The following is a 17,194-nucleotide window of genomic DNA, read 5'->3' as shown; positions in this document are numbered from 1 at the left end:
GCAATTGATTGTGACTAGTTTTAAAATTTTTAATTAATGTTTTACCGTTGAATTTTTTGCCAAAAATTTCACCGCGGCATATACGTGGGTTGGTAATATGAAACCCGTGTACACGCGGGCCCTATACGTGACTATGTGCACAGGGACCCGCGTATATGCCACAAACATTTTTAACCAAAAAACTAACAATCTAAAATCATTTTTTTGCTCAAAATGTCGGTCAACTGGCAAGAAAGAGAGCATGCTACGTTGGATAATGAAGTCATGAACGATCCTGATGCTTTGGAAGCCCTACGAGGATGTGGTTTGCTTAAATTCTTCAAACTGCCGAATATGAAAGAAAACACACGTCTGCTTGAGAAGCTCATTGATTATTGGGATATCGAGGAGGATGCCTTTATGATTGACCAGATGCCACTGAGGATAGAAGTGGAGGATATCTATTTCATCACAGGCCTTTCCTGAAGGGGAGAGGTAGTACATTCCCGGGGCAGGACACAAAGCAATCTCATGATCGAGGACTACATACATATATATTGCCCGAGACATCCCAAGAAGGTTGGGAGTCAAATTTCCATCACACATGTGGCGAGTTTATGACTGAGGATAATCCTATTCACCATAGCTCGAGTGAACAGATCAGCCTCTCTGCATCAGGCATCACGGCTAACCATGAGAGTGGCAGTTGACTGTCTCATCATTTTATTTGACTGGTGTACTCCTATTCTGGGCAACATGAAGAGCTAGCTCACTTCTATCAAGAGGGGACAGACCAAAAACTTTGGATTTGGGACTATTCTGTGTTCTTTCTTTTTTGAGAAAGTCCCCGCACTCCGCCCTAGGGTAGAAATTTCCATCAGCACCCCATGAGATCCATGCATGGGCTGGTGGGCTGACCTAATGAAACATCTAGGGGGTGGGGAGGTCCCACAGATTGCATTTGACGATGACTTATTTACCGGGTGGGATCAGTAGATCATCGCCATAGATGACTACCCCTATTCTGGGTTGGATTTCTGAGGAGATCCGGATCTAGCATTACCACTGAACGCAGCATGGGGTGACATTGGTAACTATTTTTTGATTTTATGATTTTTTTGGATTTTTCAAATATAATGATGAATTTTGAAAAATATTTTTGACTCGATTCAAATGACTAATATCATGTTCCAGATATTGGGCCGGTACAACCAGATGGATTCCCGCGGCATGGATGGTGTGGCCGAGGAGCCGAAGAGGCGGCTGTTGATACAGAACGAGTTCTACATAACGTCCAGCGACACTTGGCGAGGCTGAGTCATCAAGTACCGATGGCTACCGTAGAGGACCTTCCTGAAGATATGCAACGTCATGTGGTTGGCATGCCACGTGGCTGGGTTCGCACTTTTCGGCGTGTGGCCAACGCGATAGTTACCTACTTAGCCGCTCATCCTGAGCTGGGGCATTAGATATGTCGGACATGATTATGGGTATTTGAGTCCCAATTTTGTATATTTTTTGACAAACATATGTACACTCGAGACGCTTTATGATATATATATATATATATATATATATATATATATATATATATATATATATACAGTTCGACCTTTTGATGCTTGATTTTATTGTGATGAATGATTGATGTGCCAGTCTAATGCTTGATTAGCAATAGAATCAGCTAACCAATTATGAGACCTTGGAATGTGAAAATAATTAATATAAGTAAATGATCTTTGCACAACCTCACCTTTAAATACTGGTGATATAAACATGGATCCCTTACCTAATAAATGTTGTTTAATTGTGACAAAATCAATTAAGAATCAAGATAAACTACTAACGAGTCGATCTCGTGAGAAATTGCCTCAGATAGTAAATTAATAACGGCAGTATACTCAGCCATATTGTTTGAAGCAGGACCAATGCATACTCCCCTTGATACCATTAATTGACCAGTTGGATAATAGAGTACCCAAGCTGCGGAAGCGAGATTCCGAGTGTGCCGACTAGCACCATCGGCCAATCCAAAATAGACCAAGTCATCCATCAACACATGTCACACCAGACTAAAAAGTGTTGATATCAAAAAAACTCTCAATGATATATGTACAAATAATCCATTGCCTAACTCCTACTTAAGCAAAGTACCTCTCTAGGTAGAGCCCGTTTCGGGGCTCCACCAGCTTGTTTCCCTCAAAATCGATTAACTCATACGACCCTTTTTCTAAAACCTGTTTAATAATGAAAGGACCGTACCACATAGGCTTAAACTTGCCTGCCCCCAAGGTGTCCTTATCTTGGTCATAGACCAAGACAAGGTCACCTTCAGAAAATACTCAAGGACGGACATCTTTATCATACTGCATTTTAACCCTTTTCTTATGAGCCTCATTTATCGTGGCGACATCTCGACGCTGCTCATCGAGATGTTCCAAGTGAAGGACGCGCTCTTTGAGACTTGAAGTCTCTGGAAGGATCTCAACAGCTAACTTAAGAGATGGAATTTCACATTCAACCAGAAAGATAGATTCCACCCCATAAACCAACTGAAAAGGTGTAAAACTAGTAGTAGTCTTTATGGAGGTTCAGTATGCGCAAAGAGCCGAATACAACATAACGTGCCAATTGGACCGGTTTTTGTCGATTGTCCATTGTAGGATCGTCTTAAGTGTTTAATTGACTGCCTCGAGCTGTCCATTGGCTTGAGGATAATAAGGAGATGAATGCTCTTGCCGGAAACCCAATTTGAGAGCCAATTCAGACATCAGTTGATTCTGGAAATGACTGCCATGATTAGTGACAATGTCTCTCGGGATACCGAATCTTGAGATAATCTGATTAGAAAGGAACAATGCTACCGTGTCACTATCATTTTTATAAGTGGGCATGGCCTCAGCACACTTCGTAAAGTAGTCTACAGCCATGATAATGTACCTATGATTCGCCGCTGAAGGCGGATTACAAGTTGTAAAATCAATAGCCCACTTAGTAAAGGGACCGACGGTGACAACGGGAAAAAGAGGGGCTGGATGTGCACGCATCTTCCAAGTATAAATTTGACAGGGGTGACAGCGTTTGACCGCTTCAACATAGTCTTTAAAGAGTGAAGGCCAAAAATAGCTGGCATGCAAGATGCGTTGGGCTATAGCAAGCCCTAATAGATGACCACCACAAGCTCCATTGTCGCAGTCATTTAGCACTCACTCTACTTCCTCTAAGGTTAAATAACACCGAAGGATTGAATCAACCCCTCGACGGTATAATGTGTCACCAATGACAACATAATTTTTAGCTAGGTGACGTAATTTTTGACGTTCATCCTTGCAGAAGGTAGAGGGTAACTTCGAAGTCTGGAGATATACAATTATATCTCCATACCAAGGGTCAAGGGAAGAGATGAGGAATAAATGTTCGTCGGGGAAAATTTCCTGATAAACAGTATCGTCTCCACAAGGCAGGTTAGAAATTAGCTCAACAAAAACAATGGATTTCTTAGACTTGGCAGACAAGAACTCGAGATCAAATTCTTTCAAAATGACTATCCATCGATTATATTTACCCCCAATCACTCGCCTACTGTGGACAAATTGAAATGGATTGACCGCCACTAAGACAAAAGTTTTGCATAGCAGGATATAATGACGGAGCCGCTCGATAGCATGGATAGCTGCCAAGGCCAACTTCTCAACCGGAGAATAGCGAAGTTCAGGACCTATTAAGCCTCGGCTCAAATAATAAATCACATGCTCGGTGAGAGCATCGTCCTCCTGAACAAGAACCATACCAATGGTTGATTCTGCTGCAACAAGATATAAAAGGAAGTCTCTACCATAATTTGGTGGACTCAAAAGCAGGGCAAAGACTAATGCCTTTTTCAAAGTATCAAACGACTTCTGCACAAAGTCGTCCCACACAAATGGAACTCCTTTCCGTAGAAAATGCATGAACCCTTTAATGATCTTGGCATAGTTCGCTATAAACTGTCTTAAGAAATTAGCCTTCCCTTGAAGACTTTGAAGTTGTCAAATTGAGGACGGGGGAGGAAACTACACTATTGCCTCAACCTTGAAGGGATCAACCCGAATCCCTTCATTTGACACAATGAACCCTAACAACCGATCGGACGTAACCACGAAAACGGACTTTTTGGGATTCAATCGGATTTTATAAAAACGACATTGCTCCAAAACCATTCGAAGATGACTAGGGTGATCAGTTCTCTTTCGAGAACGAGTAGCGAGATCGTCCAAGTATGCTTCGATGATATGTTTGATGTCGTGGAAAGCATATGACATGGCCCGCTGAAAAGTGGCTCCAACATTTTTAAGACCAACAGGCATCTTTCTATATTCAAAGGTACCCCAGGGACATATAAAGGCTGTCTTATGTTGATCTTCAGGACGGATAGAAATTTGATTATAACCAGAAAAACCATCCATGAAGGAAAAAATCTCATTACCCGCACACTCGTTGATAATCTAATCAACGAATGGCATGGGCTAATTATCTTTCAGACAAGCCTTGTTTAGGTCCCTAAAATCGATGCATACTCGGATTGTTCCTTTCCTTTTATCCACAGGGATTGGATTAGAAACCCAATCAGTAAGAGGAACAGGGTATATGAAACCCACCTTTAGCAGCTTCTCAACTTCAGCTTTGATAGTTGCTGCTTTCCTAGGATTAACTAGTCGAAGCCTTTGACAAACCGGTTTGGCGTTTTCATGCATCTTGATCTCATGTTGAACTATAGATGGGTCAATGCCAGGCATTTCTTCATAAGACCAAGCAAATACATCTCAAAATTCCTTGAAAAGGTCGGTGTAAATTTGAATTTCTTCAGGGGAACATTCAACTCCGATGAAGAGATTCTCGATCACATTAGGGTCCCTAGAGATGTTTATAAGTATCGTTTTTGAAATCACTGACATATTACTTTCGGCACGAACGTGTGCTGGAGCCAAAGGATTTGACACCGTACAAACATCACTAGTAAAGAGCTCGGAGAATCTAGATTCTACTTCCTGTAATGGAGGAAGAAAGTATGAATGATGGTGTAAGTCTTCCCAAGGTCGATATATACCCATCATTGCTTCGAGGATTGCTTCCTCAGAAGGTAAAACCGAATCTATGCAGTCCAAGGCAGAGGAAGAATCAAGGCTCCAGGCTGGGGCCACATCACCATCTAGCTCCTCTTCGGAAAAATGAGTAGAGTGGTCGTCTGCAGAGTTGACAATAGACTGATATCTAAGCTCAGCTGCAGATATAGGGAATGCCATTCGATTTACTTGTCCTTCAACTAATGTGGTCGTACGTGAAGGCAAGGTGCAAGGGTCTGAAAAATAACGAGTTCCGAAGAACTCTTCTCAAGGAGACTCCTTAGATGATGAAATGGTATTGATTCTAGCGAAAGGAGAGGGAAGATCAAAGGTACCCATTAATGAGGAATACATCCCCACTCCTATATTCTCAGTAGGCGGACGAGGTTTATCCACTAAAGGAATAGTAGAGTCAGAGATTGCTTGAGGATATGCAAGACAATAATCCAATTGATCAACCTTAATGATTTTCCCCTCATGAGGAAAGCAAATGACACGAAACAGAGTCGAGACAATGACGTCCATCTTGTATACCCAGTTCCTTCCTAAGAGGAGATTGTAGTCTAGGTTAGCATCAATGGCTTCTACTTCAATATTGACGACCTTCCTCCCAACACATATAGGAAAGGCGAGGATAATCCCATGCGGGTTATGAGAATGACCATCAAATGCAGTCAAGATGGTAGGTGAAGGAACAGCCGGAGGTGATCCAATAGCCTTCTAGCATGACATCAACATGACGCATGTGGAAACTCCTTCATCAATAACGGTATGAAAAATGTTAATTTTTCGGTATGTAGACTTTATTTGGAAATCCATATGATGAGGGAGTCGCTTTTTGACATTTAACATGTCAAAAGTGTGCACTAAAGAGTTAGTTGGATCGACTGCCCCAATCGAGGAAAGTAAAGCAATTCATTGAGCCAGACACGACTGGAGAACCTCTAAAGTGGACATGGCGCATGGACTCTGAGCTAGATCCTCAACAATGGAGTAATTATGGGCGGCCCTAGCATTAGCATTAATAGTCGCACGTTTAGCGGGACCTTTCGGTATCGTGGTATAGTCTCGACAGGGGGTCGCTCAGTATGAAGGTCGGTATTTCTAGGAGTAGTCTTGTCCTTGGAAGTTTCGGCTTCACCGTAATCATGTGACCGAGTAGCCACATGGATGTTAGAACCCATAATGATAACATTTGATGATTTTTACCCTTCCTGGTCACCCCCTACGGAGGTTCCAGGGTTTGAATTCGCGCCAGCAAGAAGTTGCTGCCCTTGGGGAAAACGGTTGGTTAACACAGCCTGAGAACTAGAAGTCCCTTGCTACCCTAACAAGTGCTGAGCATCTTCAATCTTGGGGCAAAGGTTTGCTAAATGGTCTCCACTGCACAACTTGCATGGAAACTTGACTTTCTTTCTAGACTCATTTCTACCACAACTAGCATTATTTCTGGATTTATTTGCGTCAGCCTTCCAATCCTGGTTCTTTTTCTTACCACGTCCTTTCTTTTTCCCGTTGGAATTTTGATTTCCTTTGGGGTTATCAGATTGGAAAACATTAATCGAAGAGGTTTTGGAAGCCGGAGGGGTAGACGATGTGACTTGGTTGTTAGAAGCAACTTGTAAAGACAACTGCTGCAATTGGTTCAGCAAGTTCACCGCATTTGTGTCTACCGGCCCAACAATACCATCCGCGTGGGGACCTGGCTTCAACTTGGCTATGTCAACCTTAGACCCAGGATCATCTGCAAGTATTTTTGTAGGATCCCAGACTGAGAGTATATCAATTCTAATTTTTGGGCCCTAAAAATGGCTTACTCCTCAGAATAAACTCCAACATGGAGACATCCTTAGAGATCTCGGGTTGTAATGATTTTAAAAACCATTCGATACGGTACTCCAGAGGGATTTCAACTTTAATGAGCCTCTTTCTCCGTCTCCATTCCTGAATATGGTCAGAAATGTGAGTTGCCTTATCCTGACGAAAAGTGGCCAGAAGTTCAGTTCCGGCATCATAACAGACAGGCAATTGGAAATGATTTAAGAAAATATTATCTAAGTCAGCGAAAGATGTTAAGCTGCCCCCTGGAAACTCTATATACCATTTGGCCACATTACCAGTCAAGGTGCATTGAAAAAGTCTCAACCTAATCGAGTCATCGATAAGGGAGTTAGCTGAGCACCACAAATGGAATGTGGTTACATGGTCGCCTAGGTCTTCATCATTATTCCCTTCGAATTTTGGGATGCCCAAAGGGATTTTGGTTGGGACCGGAGGCCAGGCCGGATTGTATTTGATTGGGTCGTTTGTTAACTTAGTGAGATCTGGCAAGTTCAAAGTTCCCAGAAATGGAAGCCTAGGAGGACCTTCGGGATTCCACCCAGACTGGGCGCAACTCCCAAAGTTCTGGAAAGATTGGCCTAGATTTTGGAAGGCACCAGGCTGCTCGAAGTACCCAGTAGAAGCAGCTGAACCAAAAGGGAAGCCTTGTGACCCAGCTAAATTCGGAGTTTGACCAACTCCAGCCGCAAAGCCTCCATAACCAGCAAAGTTTCCTCCTAAAGGATTATAAGGAGTTGATAACCCCTGATACAGATTCCAAGCCGAAGCTAAGGGGGAATAATTTGAAACAAACTAACTATGGAGTACGGCCTATTCCCTTGTTGGCCGAAAAATGAATTCCCAGTTCCCGTGCCACTAACGCCAGTGTTACACCAACCTTGGAAAGGATTGCTGCTTTTTCCTATAGAAGAAAAAGGTATGGATCTTATTGTGGGGTTGGAATGTGGTATATGACCACTTCCGAAAGGAAAACCCCGGAATGAAGCCGATCCACCCATCATGGATGTGGTGGCACTAAACGGAACTAAGGGAATATCGTTTGAATGGGTGCCAAATGGGAAGAATCCAGAACTAAAAGCATTGGTTTGGTAATTTTCACTCGTGGACATAATGGAGGTAGACCCAACTAAAGATGTGCTAGCAAAAGATCCAAACAAAGAAGTAGAGGAGATGGAAATCATTCCTCCCCCTTGTACCGATGTTTGAGTTTGCATAGTTGTAGCACTTGTAGTAGAAGCCATGCTTCCAGTAGTGGTCATCGACGGTAAGCACGTAACATGACCTGGACTTGACGGTCTATGCGTCGGAGTCCCAATGTATTGTAATACTTCCGGATGGCTAGATGGTAGGGGAGAATTCGGAGCTGCTAACGACTTTGAGAGTTCTTCCACCTCTATGTTATTCTCTGTTTGAAAGGGAACTCGAGAAAGAACTGGAGTGTTCCTCTCTTGTTCTGCGAAAGTGCCAGGCCTTGCTTGAACACTAATGCCCCTGAGAGGAGGATCAATCCCCGATGCGTCAACTACCGTGGGATGAAACCCACCAGCAGTATTACCTCTGCGCCTTCTAGGAGAAGGCTCTAAACTTGGTGGTGAAATACCACGAAGTCTTCGAGACCGTCTAGGTGATCGGTCAGCCACTTTGAATTTTTTGTTAAGATCTAACTAAAGACTCAAAAAATTGAAAGCTAGTCCAACTAATAGCACAGAGCACACAATATAAAGTCCATAAAAATATCAGCCAGTCAAATAACTTCCAAGTATTTCCGCTCTGGGTGATTAGGACCGGACACCAAAATACAAGAAAGTGAATTAAGGGGCTTTCCAAAGATAGTCTGGGATGATGAGGGCCCAGTCCTATCAGCGAAAGTAACAGAGGAAGTTACGCTGACCTCCAAACAACAGCTTGCGCCGGTGCAAGCCCCCAAGCTTTGCAAGGGTGCCCTCCAGTAGTACCGTTGAGAGTGATGCAACGTTGACCTCAGGTGCCACGAGATTCCCCTCTGCAGCCTCCTGTGTAGATCCCTAGGAGTAGCAACTATGGATACCAACTCGTCATAGAAGCCAGGAGGAACAGTCATGAGGTAAGTTCAAACAAGTAGGAGAGGGGTTGTCTCTCTTCCCTGTCTTCACAAGCCCTCGTGCTTAACTCCCGAATCCAGAGCTTTCCTGGTCTTCCTAATGCTATTGGATTTTCACTCACTATTCAAACTCCTATGTTTGACAGTTTAAATGGCCTTGGAGAGTTAACTCTCCACTCGCCTAATCCAAGGCCCTAAAATCCTAAAACTTGTTGGTGTATCTAACTTGATAAAAAAAGTTTTAGTGAATTTTAATTAGTGCTTGATTTTAAAATAGGTTGTTCTTTAAGTCACGAGATAAACTACATGCAAATGCACTTGTTTTCGTTTTTTGATGAAAAGAAATCTCTACAGGGTTTAGAGGAACTTCAAGTAAAACAAAATTTCCTTTTCTTTTCGTTAATTCCAGCTTCACACTCACAAAAGTTAACAAAGCTATGGATGCCTAAAAAGACATGCAAATATATCCTAATGCAACTAGTATATGCTGATGCAAGACTCAAAACTACTCTAAAATCAATAAATGAAAGTTGCTTGCTTATCAATTTTTATTTTGCCACTTAAAATGTTTAGATGGAATATGAGATGCTACCATTCATTTCGTCTAAACACTAAAAACAAGTTTCAAGACAAACAAAAAGCACTTTCATTCACTAAAAGGAAACCAAATCAAAACAAAGTTCAAGAAAGCAAAACTAAGTTTTTCAAAAAGTTTTCTTCAAAAGCAACAACAAAAGAGTCTTTTCAAAAATTCTCTCAACAAGACTGAAACTTTACGATTGAAGAATAGGAAACAAACAATTTTGCAAGTTGACACCACACAATGGATGAAAACTCAACAAAAAGAAATGTGTTTAAAGATGCTCTTAACAATCAAAAGCAGCAATGAAAGCTTTGGCAACAAAAACCAAAAAGATCAAAAAGACAAATTTCAAGAAAGTATCAATCAACAACTTTCATGAAACAAAGAAGTGGATGGTCACAAAAAGCGGTTTTGTCAAGCAAACAAAAAGTCACCAAAAGCAAGATTTAACACAAAGATTGAGATCAATCTTCCTGCCTTGATGAATCAGAGCAGCCAAGATTCCCAGCAAGAAATCTTGCGTGCTTGAGCAAAAAACGATGACGCTTGCAACAACGAAAACAAGACCAATACTTCTTACAATCAGAGAGAATTTGGAACAAGATGCTCGCTGTAAAACTAACAAATGATACTGGAAAGTGATTGTTTAAGACTGAATCAAACCAGCAGACAGACCTTCAGAGACAAAAATATTTAAAAATCTTGAAAATTGCAAGAGATACGCGATTGTACTGATGTACAGATTACGTGTATACACAACTGTGCCTAAGGAAACCTGCGTATACATGGGTTCACTTAAGGAAACATGCATATATACGCTTTTGTAACTAAGAAAAACAGTGTATATAAAAGATTTCAAGAAAAATAAAAAATTCAGTCTGAAGAAACTAGCAAAAATTAGAATTCAAGAATAGACCACACAGAAACAACAAGAAAACAGGCAGCTGAGCCTTGATTGTCTTGAAAACACCCAAACTAGGAACAACAACAGTGTTGTCCCCAGTGGAGTCGCCAATTCTGTTAAGGGAAATGTTCCCCTAAGGCTTTTGGGTTGAAACCCTAGCAGACTAAAAGTTGTCTATAAAGAGAAACACACATTCACACAGCCATTATGCTATTATAAGCAAATTCTATGATAAGGGGCATACCTAAGGTCCTACGTTTGAGAAGGTCCTTTAGGGTCCAAACCCTTCTTGGAGTTCCTTTTGCTCCTTTGACCTGCAAAACAACCAATTCAAGAGAGCACAACAGTATATGGACTAAACCTTATAAAGAAACCATCTTCATGTTATAAAGAAAGGTAGTTAGTTATGAAATTTGAATAACCATTCACATATGAATTCTAACATGAATACCATAAACATGAAGAAGATTTATATCAGGAACCAAGACATGTGTTTCTTTTATTATAGACAAATAAAGTACAGAAAAGGAATAATTTCACCTGAGTATTCCTTTGATAGCCTCCAAGCAAAGCCTTCTTCTGGATTCGTCTAGCCTCAAGCCTTTAACAAACTCCTTCCATGACTTACTCCATGATGTCACAAGTAGTGGATGAACATAAACACACAAGGAAACAAGGGTTTCCTGTACAAACGGGGGAAGTTAAGGAGGCGCAAGGATCTTTAGACCTGGTCAGGGAAATCTCAGCATAATAACCTTTCTCTCTCCTCTCCCCTCTCTTAGGCCTTCCCACTGAAGCCTTTTTATACTTCTCCCAAAGTAGTTTTTTAGTTGGGAGTTGGTAGGGAATAGTTGGGCCACGGGCACTAACAGGTGATCAGCAGGTAAAACCCGTGATCTCCGCCCGAAATTAAGGAGTTGTATACTTTTTTAAGTGTTTTAATACATATACGTGGGTTTGGTATATGCCTACCCACGTATACACGCATTTAACTCAGGGAAATGTCGCGTATAAGGGATAAAACACTGCTTTTTTAAATTTTGGACCAGGTCTGGAAGGAGGAGTTGCCCTAGGCCATGAGTGCAACATCACAAATCATAAGAGTGAGATTTGGAGCTATAACAGATGCCACCTAATATATGAGGTCAGAAGGGGTACATGATTGCCGAAACGTATTAAGCAAGTACATGGAAAGGAAATATGTCAAAAACCGAGAAGGACTTCACTAGAATTCAGCCTCCCAAGCCACAAAAGGAGATCAGATAGAAACACTATCTGAGGCGGGCATACCCATGCTTAGAAAAAGTAAAGCATGTCCGCATATCAAGTACAAGCGGATCCACTAAGTATACAAGTATAAATGACTGGAAAATACATAATGGATCATCTGATCATGATCGAACAAGTACATGTCTGAATATCACATATAAGACTGTCAACGATGCTGAAAGATGCAATGGATCACTGATATCAAAGACTGATCCCAAAAGATACCAACTGAACATGATGGAATAGGATGGTACTACACTGCAAACTCATGTGCCAGCATATAGAATGTCACCATGAGTGACTGCAACATATAAGGTGGAGTGGTATCTACTAGCAAGAACAGGAGCAACTGTCAAGTGAACCAATGAATGCTGATACTACCTGAGGTCTTCACCGACCGCCGTGGTACATTTCTACACCATGGGAATAAATGATCTGAAGTCGACCATGTGAGAAATTGTTTGATTACCGGTCATTGATGTATATCGTTAACAAACACGAGACTACTCATCAATAATGATAATGAGCGTCAAGGTACCCAGTATAATCCAACAAGTGTGAATAGATGAGCTGGAGTTGAACACCTATAAGAATCTATCGATCAGGAGACAATGATGGTTTCCCACTGTCGATAGCAAAGGATTTGTCACTAATGACTGCAAACCCCAAGGTACTGCCAAATGAACTCTAGATCTTTGCCCAGAGCAATGAGTCGTAGTCGATAGGGAAAGATCTGCTAGAAGGAAGTCATTAAGGCATCCTTCATCAATCTAGTGCGAGTGTAACCTGTAGGCCAATAATGTGGAAGGAATCGAACGAAAGAGATGTAGTAACCCAACTGAAGTACATTTCCGGCGTACACAAGATGTGGCTAGCACACGACAGAAGCCCTCTGAACCAACCAATAATGGAAGCTGACACAGAGGTGAGGTATCCACCAATAGGGTCAAATGGAAACCAAGGTACTACACGAATCCCAATGTGTGATAATGTAAGCTGATGTCGAACACAAGGGAAACCACTTAGTCAAAGACCCATGATACTGATCAATGCTGAGCACAAGGTGACCTATCAATAATGAAAATAGGGCCAGGGTGCAGCTCTAGGCCTGTCCTCAGAGCAAGATGTCATCGTCGATAAGGACAAGACTCACCAACAAGAAGTCAATGGAGACCTTCTCAAACCGGCACGAGTAAAGGACCAATATAGCTTATGTGATGATAGACATGACGCTGACAACCAGGGATGGCCGACTGAAAAATTAGTCAAGAGACGCCGCAAAGAGGTCGACTCAGGCTAACTTCCCTTGAACAAAAGCACGACTCAATGTGACTATGTGGCAGCATATGATGACTCTGTATAAGTTCATCATGTAGGACGCACGAATGAACCCTCCATATGATTGGAAGAGATAAGCAATTGGGGAGAACTGACTCAATAACAAGGTTACAGCATACCTAAGTCAAACTAAATCCTGCCCAAACGGAGGAGACTTTGCTTTGAGTGCTTTTTTCAAGGGCGACACGACTGACTCTAGCTGCCAACAATAAATGGAAATATTGTCCCGTTCCCGCTCTTTTTGGAATATTTAATTTTTTTGTCTTTTTCTGTTAAGCTTGAAAAAGAATAAAAGAATGCTATGGTATAGTGGAAAGAACGAGTGTCGATGAAACAGATGATCTAGTTCTTGGGAATGGAACATTCCTATACTCAATGTAGGGAGGTGAAAACTGGTCAGTGACACTCAAAGGTGCGTTCCTTCCACGGGTCAAGGTGTGTCAAGTTGCAGAAGTCAAAGATATGCAAGGGGTATTTTGCAATCATCATGGTCAAAAGTTGGCTTAAACATGAGTCCAAGTGAAGCCGGCTCTAGGCCAAAAGGTGCAAGTAGTCAACATGCAATGCAGTAGTACAACTCAACACAAAGGAGCCTCTAGGGTACAAGGCCAGAAAGAAGCGAAGAAGCTAAGAGAACTGAGCCTTCAACGCATAAGTCATGGCAGGACTACAGAGGACTCCCGAGCCTACTCAAATCAGAGCAGCATGGGCAACAAATGTCAGTGAGGTGCTAACTACAATGCCCACGTAAAGGATGGTTGTACCATCGTGTCATGATTTAAAGAATCGGCGAGTGAAGATGGCTTACGGACCATAACACGACGGGGTCGACCCTATGGCAGATGTATCGACAAATGGAGGCTAGTATGCATAATGCAACGGAAAAATGGTGTCCCTAACCTATATCCCAATGAGAAAACGATACCTGCCATGACGGATAAGCAGTCATGGAACCGTCTCGAAACTGTCGAAAAAACGTCCAAAATGTCCTGAAAATCAAACCATTCTCGACATTCCAAGCTCCCAAGTTAAAAGTCACATGAGGCCAAACAAAATAAAATTTTGAAAAAAAATTTCATTTTCAAAACCTGTAAAAGAGCTTTTGGACTCACCATTTTCACCATTTGAGTTTGAGAGCAAAGAATTGGAGTAAAAGGAGAAAACTTCCCATACGCCAAATTCAATTGTTCAGATTCTTCAAAAACCTCCAGGTAACTATTATACCTATCTTGCAATTGGTTGTGACTAGATTTAAAATTTTTAATTAATGTTTTACCATTGAATTTTTTCCCAAAAATTTAACCGCGGCATATACGTGGGTTGTTAATACGAAACCCGCATACACGCAGGCCCTATACGCAACTGTGTGCACAGGGACCTGTGTATACGCCACGAACATTTTTAACCAAAAAACAAGCTGTTGAAAATCATTTTTTGCTCAAAATGCCAGTCACCTGGTGAGAAAGAGAGCATGCCGCAGTGGATAATGAAGTCATGAACAATTCTGATGCTTTGGAAGCCCTACAGGGATGTGGTTTGCTTAAATTCTTCAAACTTCCGAATATGAAAGAAAACACACATCTGCCCCAGATGCTCATTGATTATTGTGATATCGAGGAGGATGCCTTTATGATTGACCAGATGTCACTCAGGATAGAAGTGGATGATATCTATTTCATCACGGGCGTTTCCCGAAGGGGAGAGCTAGTACATTCCCGGGGAAGGACACGGAGCAGTCTCACGATCGAGGACTACGTATAGATATATTGCCCAAGACATCCCAAGAAGGTTGGGAGTCAGATTTCCATCACACATGTGACGAGTTCATCACTGAGGATAATCCTGTTCACCATATCTAGAGTGAACGGATCAGCCTCTCTGCATCAGGCATCATGGCTAACCATGAGCGTGGTATTTGAATGTCTCACCACTGTATTTGACTGGTGTACTCCTCTTCTAGCCAACATGAAGAGCCAGCTCACTTCTATCAAGAGGCGACAGACCAAAAACTTTGGATATGGGATTATTCTGTGTTCTTTCTTTTTTTAGTTGGTCCCCGAACTCCGCCATAGGGTAGCAGTTTCCATCAGCACCCCACAAGATCCACGCATCGGCCGGTGGGCTGACCTAATGAAACGTCTAGGGGGTGGGGAGGTCCCACGAACTGCATTTGACGATGACTTCTTTACCTGGTGGGATCAGCAAATCATTGCCATAGATGACTACCCCAATGCTGGGTTGGATTTCCAAGGAGATCTTGATCTAGCATTACCACCGAATGCAGCATGGGGCAACATTGGTAAGTATTTTTTGATTTTTTGATTTTTTTGGATTTTTCAAATATAATGATGAATTTTGAAAAATATTTTTGATCGGAATCAAATGACTAATATCATGTTCCAGATATTGGGCTGGTACGACCAGATGGGTTCCCGCGGCATGGACGGCGCGACCGAGGAGCCGAACAGGCGGTTGCTGATACAGAACGAGTTCTACATAACGTCCAGCGGCACTTGGCAAGGCTGAGTCACCAAGTACCGATGGCTACCGTAGAGGACCTTCCTGAAGATATGCAGCGTCATGTGGTTGGCATGCCACGTGACAAGGTTCACACTTTTCGGCGTGTGGCCAATGCGATAGTTACCTACTTAGTCGCTCATCCTGAGCTGGGGCATTAGATATGCCGGACATGATTATGGGCATTTGAGTCCCAATTTTGTATATTTTTGGACAAACATATGTACACTCGAGACACTTTATGATATATATATATATATATATATGTATATGTATATGTATATGTATATGTATATGTATATGTATATGTATATGTATATGTATATGTATATGTATATAGATACAGTTCGACTTTTTGATGCTTGATTTTATTGTGATGAATGATTGATTTGCCGGTCTAATCCTTGATTAGTGATAGAATCAGCTAACCAATTATGAGATCTTGGAATGTGAAAATAATTAATATAAGTAAATGATCTTTGCAACAACCTCACCCTTAAATACTTGAAATATAAACATGCATCCCGTACCTGATAAATGTTGTTTAATTGTGACACTATCAATTGAGAATCAAGATAAACTACTAACGAGTCGATATCGTGAGAAATTTCCTCAGATAGTAAATTAATAACGGCAGTATACTCAGCCATATTGTTTGAAGCAGGACCAGTGCATACTCCCCTTGATACCATCAATTGACTAGTTGGATAATAGAGTACCCAAGCTGCGGAAGCAAGATTCCGAGTGTGCCGACTAGCACCATTGGTGAATCCAAAATAGACCAAGTCATCCATCAACACCTGTCACAGCAGACCAAAAACTATTGATATCAAAAGAACTCTCAATGATATATGTACAAATATACATAATGTACAAAGAAGCCATTGCCTAACTCCTACTTAAGCAAAGTACTTCTTTAGGTAGAGCCCGTTTCGGGGCTTCGCTAGCTTGTTTCCCTCAAAATCGATTAACTCATACGATCCTTTTTTCTAAAACTCGTTTAATAATGAAAGGACCGTACCACGTAGGCTTAAACTTTCCTGCCCCCAAGGTGTCCTTATCTTGGTCATAGACCAAGACAAGGTCACCTTCAGAAAAGACTCGAGGATGGACAACTTTATCATACTGTGTTTTAACCCTTTTCTTATGAGCCTCATTCATCGTGGCGGCATCTCGACGCTACTCATCGAGATGTTCCAAGTGAAGGAGGTGCTCTTTGAGACTTGAAGTCTCTGGAAGGAGCTCAACAACTAACTTAAGAGATGGAATTTCACATTCAACTAGAAAGATAGATTCCATCCCATAAACCAAATTAAAAGGTGTAAAACCAGTAGCAGTCTTTACGGAGGTTCGGTATGCCCAAAGAGCCGAATACAACATAACGTGCCAATTGGACCGGTTTTTGTCGATTGTCCGTTGGAGGATCGTCTTAAGATTTTTATTGACTGCCTCGACCTGTCCATTGGCCTGAAGATAATAAGGAGATGAATGCTCCTGCCGGAAACCCAATTTGAGAGCCAATTTAGACATTAGTTGATTCTGGAAATGACTGCCATGATCAGTGACAATCTCTCTCGGGA

This window comes from Pinus tabuliformis, chromosome 4_1 (genome assembly GCF_031772625.1).
Source record: "Pinus tabuliformis cultivar Carrire ecotype Pingquan chromosome 4_1, CPIR1, whole genome shotgun sequence".
NCBI lineage: Eukaryota > Viridiplantae > Streptophyta > Pinopsida > Pinales > Pinaceae > Pinus > Pinus tabuliformis.
The sequence above is the reverse complement of the archived record's forward strand: the minus strand, read 5'-3'. Positions refer to the sequence as shown.